The following is a 7,500-nucleotide window of genomic DNA, read 5'->3' on the forward strand; positions in this document are numbered from 1 at the left end:
GGGTGTCTGGAAAACCAGAATAGCGAATAGTGGCGAATAGCAAACAGCAAATAGTCGCGAATAGCGAATAGTACGAACAGTGTGAACAGTGCGAATAGTGTCGAATAGTGACGAATAGTCTTCAAGACTGCACCACCTTTGTTCCGCGCTGATCTGGATTCGTTGAAATTGATCACGTGGAGCAATAATGTTTATCCGCGGACGCTGATAGATGATAGAGCAAGCTGGAGAATGGTATTTTGCGGATATATTGTTTCCAAGGCAAGTAGTCGTTTCAATTTCATCATCTGTGCAGTTGTTACAGTATATATACTTTGTAGCTGTTATTATAATTTACATCGAAAAAAATCTTTCATGTTCTAATTAAGATATCTTCGATTCATTTTAGTTACTGTTCGAGGTTGAGTGCAGTATTTTGATTGTTGGATTCTATTTGAGTTGTGTTTTCCTTATCTGTAAAGTGTTTAGGTCAACAGCCTGGTTTTCGACCGACTGGGTTCGTAATGACCCCTTAACATCAGCCAGACAACTAATTACCATTCGCTGAGATTACAGAGTATTACAAAGGAGAGGTATATGCGAAACCCACTTCACGTAAAAAGTATAAAAACGTAGGTCTCAAATTTCTATTGAAAGTTATTCGTGTCATGTTTTTTCAATATTCAGAAGTAATATGTAGTTTGAGAAATCAAATGAAGGCCTATTTTTTGTCCCTTGTACATCCTAACAAGAAATTTATCAGCCGACAACATTTAAAACAGTAGTAGATCTGCCTCCTCCTCAGGCGCTTCGATTTCAGTCGCAGAGCAGAAGCAGGCGAGCTAGAAGCACGAGAAACTGGGAATGAGCATGCGAGGGATCATGGGAAGGAGAAAGGAGAGAGGCGAAACGCCTGCCATAATTCGGTTGATTTCTCGGCAATTTTGTCGTTTTCTTTACATTGTCGTTTTACGGAGATTTTATAAACCTTGGAACCCCTGGATTTTAGACCCATAGTGTTGTTTACAATGTAATCGTTAAGTAGCCAGCTGTATAGCTCGAAATTCGCACTAATTCTGTAATCATGGCTTCCACGGAGGACAATGGTATGTGTGAAGATTCTTTCGAACTTGAAGATCTTGAAGAATCTTTTCACGAATTGGTGATATCAGGTGAGTCTTGTTTTAACTTTCATTTTGAGTTTTGTTATCGAATGTGGATAAACAAAGTTTACAAGAAAACAGAAAACAGGTTTCTCCTTGCACAGTGGATCAGGACATGCAATTTTCTGCTCTAAATATGCCGAATGAACTGTCCTAAACTCACTTTGGAATATTGCATAATCGTCCGCCATTGCACTTTCCACCATTTTGAAAACAACATCTCCCAGACGTCTATCGCCTTTTCCCCTTCCCTTGGTCCTTTGCGCGCGCTCTTGTTCCTTGAAAAAAGAGAGATGTCTGGGAACGAGGCAGGTAGTAGATAGCATTCAGCTGGTAGTACGTGGTAAGTTGATGTGCTGTTAGACATTATCCCTCATCAATATGAAAGGCTGCTCTCAGAAAACACGTTTTTACTTTGTCAATATGAAGTATTGCTGACATAGCAACAGAGTTCCATACACAACAAGTGATACACTGAAGCATGCAACAGTTTTTGTCCAGTTCTCTTGGGTATTTACGTACTCGATAAAATGTTACTTCGGTGCCGAAATACAAGAGTTAACAATATGACAGTTACATGCAGGAACTGACTTTTACTTGAGCTGCTGCTTATACGCTTTCAACAGGAGTGAATAACCAGTAGAATTATTAGTCAATGAGAACTAGAATTCTTACTCTATCCTCATCAACTACTCGTCGGTATCACCCCGAGGCTCTTCTTTACATTGTTTTCAAAATTTGAACAGTCACCGTTCTACCCGCAGTTGAAATTTCAACAAAAGTAATGTAAACAGTAGTCCAATGAATGGACAAAATATCCACCTCTGGATAAATGCTTAACCCTCAAATCCTAAAATCCCTACGATCCTTCTCCCATAAATCGAAGTTATTGTTACCGACTAGCACTATAACATGAGCACAAATTCCTCTCGAGGTGACTCCCATCTAAAATATGCAGGGCTGCTCGTCGTCTCCTTTGGGGCTGGGTTAAAGGGGTGGGTGAGTAAAGATTACGAATCTGGGTATCCATGGTGTTGCCCAAATTATATTTCTTGGTTATATGCAAAGAAATACAGAAGGAGATTAAAAACAATGCTTTTAGAATCTAACAGCCATCTCTTTAGGTGGCAAACAGGGCTTAAGCCGCGCTTAGATTGGTCCTAATTTTCAGACGAGCAGCCCTACACATTTCACTTGGACGTCCCCTACCTTTCCTTGTTACTCTTATTTTAGCCTAAACCATCAAATGATACTGGTGGAGTTTAACTTTCAACAGTTACTCCAAGGACAGATTGGACATACTGCAATTGGTCAGGTGTTAATTTTGTGGCAGAAGAGGATGACACCACCAGCCTTATACAGGATGTCTGCGTTTGATGCAGTCCAAGTCCACGTGATATGCACGTGGTTGCACAACTGGGGTGATCTTGGACTTTGATGATCCTGCTATCCAATCCTTTTCACAACAACGAAGAATTAAACCATGTGCAGGATCTTCAAAAAGGCTATGACATCCAGCGCATTTCTTTGAACGGGTGTCCTTCCAATAGGTGATCTCCAGTGGGTATCTTCCTGCTCTCCATGGCGGGGGACTTGACTGTGTACTCGACTGCTTTTCCGCACCCCTTTTGCTTGACTCGCCCACATCATGAATTGCTGTAACAGCTTCTTTGGGTTTCCGCGAACCTTTGGGCTGAGATGATTTGGGCTTGTTTTCGACACTTTTAGGCCATGAAACTCTTACAGCTTTATCTAAATTTGGCATGCCGTTAGACCATCGCCACTGGAGAACCTTTTTGTAACCTTTCCATCTTTTCAGCGGCTGCTATGGTGTGCTTGCACAGTTTCCAGTCGTTGAAGGCCGGACACTGTTCGCATGTAACACATCCAGTGTCATGCACATAAACAAAGTGGGGCTGGGATGGCTTGCTCTCGCTAGCAACGAGATGGGCGTTGCTGTCACTGAAATGTGTGCCAATGGGTTTTCCAATGGATCCAGGAGTCGCTAAGAAATGTTCTACCTTTTGCCACATTCTGGTCACAACACTAAAAGGGATTGAAATAATGTTAGCTGCTCCAGGAGGAATGCTGATCTTTGCTGGTAATGTGTCTGCAGTGGGGTTGCAATCGTTTGTAGTGACTGTTCCCATGCGTGCCACATCGTTGAAGGCCCCAGTCACCTCCAGAAGAGTTTGGTCATCATTTCCTGCCTGAAGTGATACTGAAAGGGCCTTTACAGCAGTACGTCTTAGACGTTCCAAGTGGTGTTGTCGTCTTTCTGGAGACATGGCAAACCAAACGTCTTCTCGATTTCTAGGAATTTGTACTGTTCGCGCAAGCAATACTCTCCTCTTCTGATAACTGCTAATTCTTCTTGATGATATTGAATGACAACCTCTTGTTCAAGGTGCAAGATGAAGTCTGGAATGGACATTTTCTTCTTTTGATTTCCCTTATCATCTTTCACTTTGTGATGGATGGATTGAGGATCGTTGTTCATGTACCAAGAAGTTGGCTGTCCTCCCAGGCCTGCGCATCGTCTGGTCGAAGCTAACATGGATTTCTTAACAACATCTGCGTAATTCTTCTTGAACCACTCTGGAAAGATAGTCTTAGCTGCTGAGTTGGTTACTGACATTTCAAGTGTTCCCACTTGTCCATGCAAGATTCAAGTTTCAGGTCGAAGTATTCATCATCTGTGGAATCAGCCAAGCCCATCTGATAACTTGGTCCTTCGCGCTTCCCAAAGATATCAGCTATTACATCTTTCTCAATAGCCTGCAAACCATTTCCCCGAAGGAAACGTTTTATGTTGTCTATGGCATGCAGGAAGCAACGCAATGGAGTTGCATACTCTAAGTTCTTGGTAGCTGTGTTGATGACTGCCTGTTCTCCGTCTGTACCAAAGAAAAGTACATTCTTCACTTGCTCTTCCAAAGCTACCAGGGTTGAGAAAAAGTATTGGTAGGTGTATTCATCTTTCTTTGGATGGATCAGTGCTGGACCAACGAACAGAGGTGATTTGCGATTTCCAGTGTCGTCCACTTTCCTCGTTTCCAGAAGAAGATGCTTATACTTTGTGTGGGTGACATCGAACTTACCAATATTGAAATTGGAATCTATTCCCAGTATGCTAATCTGGTCAGGGTTCGTGCAGAATCGAACAATGTCATGCAGCTGTTTCTCTGAAGCGAGTACAACACCAAATGGAGCCTACTTATAAACCCTGATAAAACCCTTGTCTTTTCGTCGCTGATGTTCGTTGAAAATGGCAATGATGTCATACACCTCACTTCCAGATGTTACACCATCTATTGAACAGTGGGAGGCTGCAACATTGCGACATTTAATGTCATAGATCTGCTGTCTATTTCTTGGAACTTCACTTGTGTTTTCTACCCAAGCCATACCTCCTTGTTCTTTCCATATGTCGTGTTCTACTTTCTTTGGTTTCTGGAGCTTTGATCTCTCTGACATATCTTCCATCGTGCTGGATGCTGTTCTGAAGTATGGTTGGCTATCATTTTTCCTGTTTCCAAGGGGCGCAAGTTTTAGCTCCTCTTCTTCGCCGTTTTCAAAGAAGTACTGCAAAATTGCCACTGGGAACGCAAGGGAATCGTGTTCTAACTGGGTTACTACACGACAAAACCATGCGCCTGAAACCGTTTCTGCTCTCCAGTAGGTGCGTTTCAGGCCGTACGTTGTAATAGCATCAACCTTCTTTTGAAGATACTTGGCTTTTATGTCTCCTTCTAAACAGTGCACTTCATAGTAGCAGTATGTAAGTCCACCCCACAGCCACTTCCCATTGCCGTCTGCAGATATCAAATCTTTCTCATTTTTCAAGGATGACGTATCTACCAGAAAGTTGTAGTTGTTTCTACATTTAATTGGCACGGAGAAACACAGTTGCTCCTTTGACATCTATGATTGCCTCAGAAGGATCTTCAAGGCCTCCACGTGTGGGTAGGCGCTGATTCTGCCCTCAAATATTGGCCATTTGGTGTCATCATGTAGAAAGTTTGGCTCGGGTTCTGCAGAGGATAAAAGTTGCAGTAATTGCTGCATTATATTGTTCCCAATTAGCGGTAATATCATGCCAGAAATATTCAATAGGTGCCACGCCAATCTGTGTATTGAATTTGCCTGTCCGCGACTAATTCTCTAAGGTTTCTGCTACGAATGATATCCTGTACAATTCATGTAGTTGTTAGCTTCAAGAGCCAAAAACAGCGTAGATCAGAAATTTTCATTACGACCACGACAATCGTGTAGTGGTCAATATATACAAACAGGGTACTGTACGTATACGTTACTTCAAATTTGGCCTTTAGCTGGTCTTTGTCTTACGCAGCCTGTTTTGGATATGGGTATTACCTTCTATCGGGGAGTCGTCTTGGAAAAGACACTCGCTGAAAGCAAAGCACATAAGAAAATATTGACACGGTTGCAAAATTTGACAAATTTGGCAATAACAACTTAAACATTAACAAATGTTCACCTATTATTAGTCGTTTACAATACCCCTAGCTTTTTAGTATAAATCTACTGACGTTCTATCACGAATGCCATTCGCTGATTAGCTACTCCAATCACTATCTATTCTGTTGTAGATAGTGAGTTGCGTAGCAGTGTACTGGTGTAAACAAACTGGCTGCCCCTTCTTTGCGTTTTGAAATGTCTGTGATGAGGATTCTGATAAAGTTTGAAGGACTAAAACAATTAGAGCATTCGCTCTTGATATCTATGCGTGATAGTTGAGTCGCGTGATTTCCAGGTCATGTTCTAATTGTTTATTATAGTTCACCACTAAATTTTCTCCGATTCTTATTGGTTTAAATTCATCACGTGACACGATAGTGTTCGTCCGCGGAGAGACACTGTCAGCCCATAGTGCCCGTCCGAGGAACATACCCGGATGGATAGTAGTCCCCTGAAAATACGTCTGTAAACAAGCAGCCTTATGGAAAATAAACAATCGAAATTGTATTAAGAGGTGTTTTGTTTGTTTTCTTTTTCAAATTTTACGTTGGCTTACACGGCTTTCGTGGAATAAAGTTGAAAATAATTCAACATGATTTTTGAGCTGGCGTGCGGAAGAAAATTTACTGGTGAACAATAAAGACAATAGAGTGTTTCTGTCTCTGAACTATCGGTCTGATAGTTGCCCGTTGGACATTTGATGTTCTTCAAACTAGCATATTTGCCCTCGACACTTCGCTTAGCGGGCAAATTTACAATGAGACTTTTACAATGAGACTTAACATACAAAGCGGAGACAGAGAGAGTCTCTTGGGAGGGAGGGGAAATGAACAAATGCACCAGATGATTTTTTGCAACATCTCCTCGAAATAAAATGCACTTATAAGCATTTCTTCTAGTTCCCACCAAAATTTCATCCTCCCTTGCAGCCTCCCTTGCAACTCCTCATCCACACCGTGTCGTAAAAAACATTATTTCTCATGAAGCAGCAACACTGCTATTTTATAGGCTTGCATCGCCCACCATGCTCACTACATATGTGAAATATGCATGGATACCCTAGATGCAGGGCAGCATAACACCTCCCCTACCCCCCTCCCCCCTACTTGCAATCTGTCCTGGTGAGGAGTTTAAGAAGAAGAAAGAAGGGACGGAATTCAGACAGTTTCAGCATAGCTTGCATAGTCGAGTATGGGATAAAAAAAGAGACGAAAGGAGAGGAGGGAGACGCTCCCATCCTCGCCCCATTCCCTATGGGCCACTTCACTCTCACCCAGTTTCTTCCAGCAGCAGTCAGAATCTGTTCACAGGCTTGTCTTTAGCATCGCCAAAATAACACCGTCCACAGTTACATAAATAAATTTTAAACAACAGTCGCATTCTATATTTCTTTGACTGTGTAATATGCCCCCGGATTGTCTACTGTGTTACTCACTTCACTATGATCGTTTTAGTTCTTTATTCCGCAGGCTCTCATAAACAAAACACTATCCAAATGCCATTATCTCATTTGATGCACTGAAAAGTGGCGTAAGGTATCAGCGAGATGGCTCTGAATCCAACGCGCTCTTGTCAAGGAAGTAACACAAGAAAACCAGTTGCTGCTGAAATAAACCGGCGATGTTCTCAAGTTACTATCACTAATGTCAAAGTTCCAATGATTTAATTTAATTTATCATGAATCTCACGTTACACACGATTCCCCAAAAAGTCAACAGCAGAAAAAAAATATTATTGAACACAAATTTCCAAAGTATTAACTAAAATCTAAAGTTTAGTTTTAAGTGTTCCACCCCTAAAAGCATAATTTGAATTGGCTCTACAAAATTCATCGCTCTATGCTGAACAATCTCCTAATCAAGCAAATAATATGCTC

General features: G+C 41.6%; 1 pseudogene; it reads right to left on the reverse strand.

Annotated features, from left to right (window-relative positions):
- Positions 1–3,770: 3,770 nt before the first annotated feature.
- On the reverse strand, positions 3,771–5,066 carry LOC137987082 (uncharacterized; annotated as a pseudogene).
- Between the last annotated feature and the right edge of the window lie 2,434 nt (positions 5,067–7,500).

Source organism: Montipora foliosa, chromosome 2, assembly GCF_036669935.1.
Source record: "Montipora foliosa isolate CH-2021 chromosome 2, ASM3666993v2, whole genome shotgun sequence".
NCBI lineage: Eukaryota > Metazoa > Cnidaria > Anthozoa > Scleractinia > Acroporidae > Montipora > Montipora foliosa.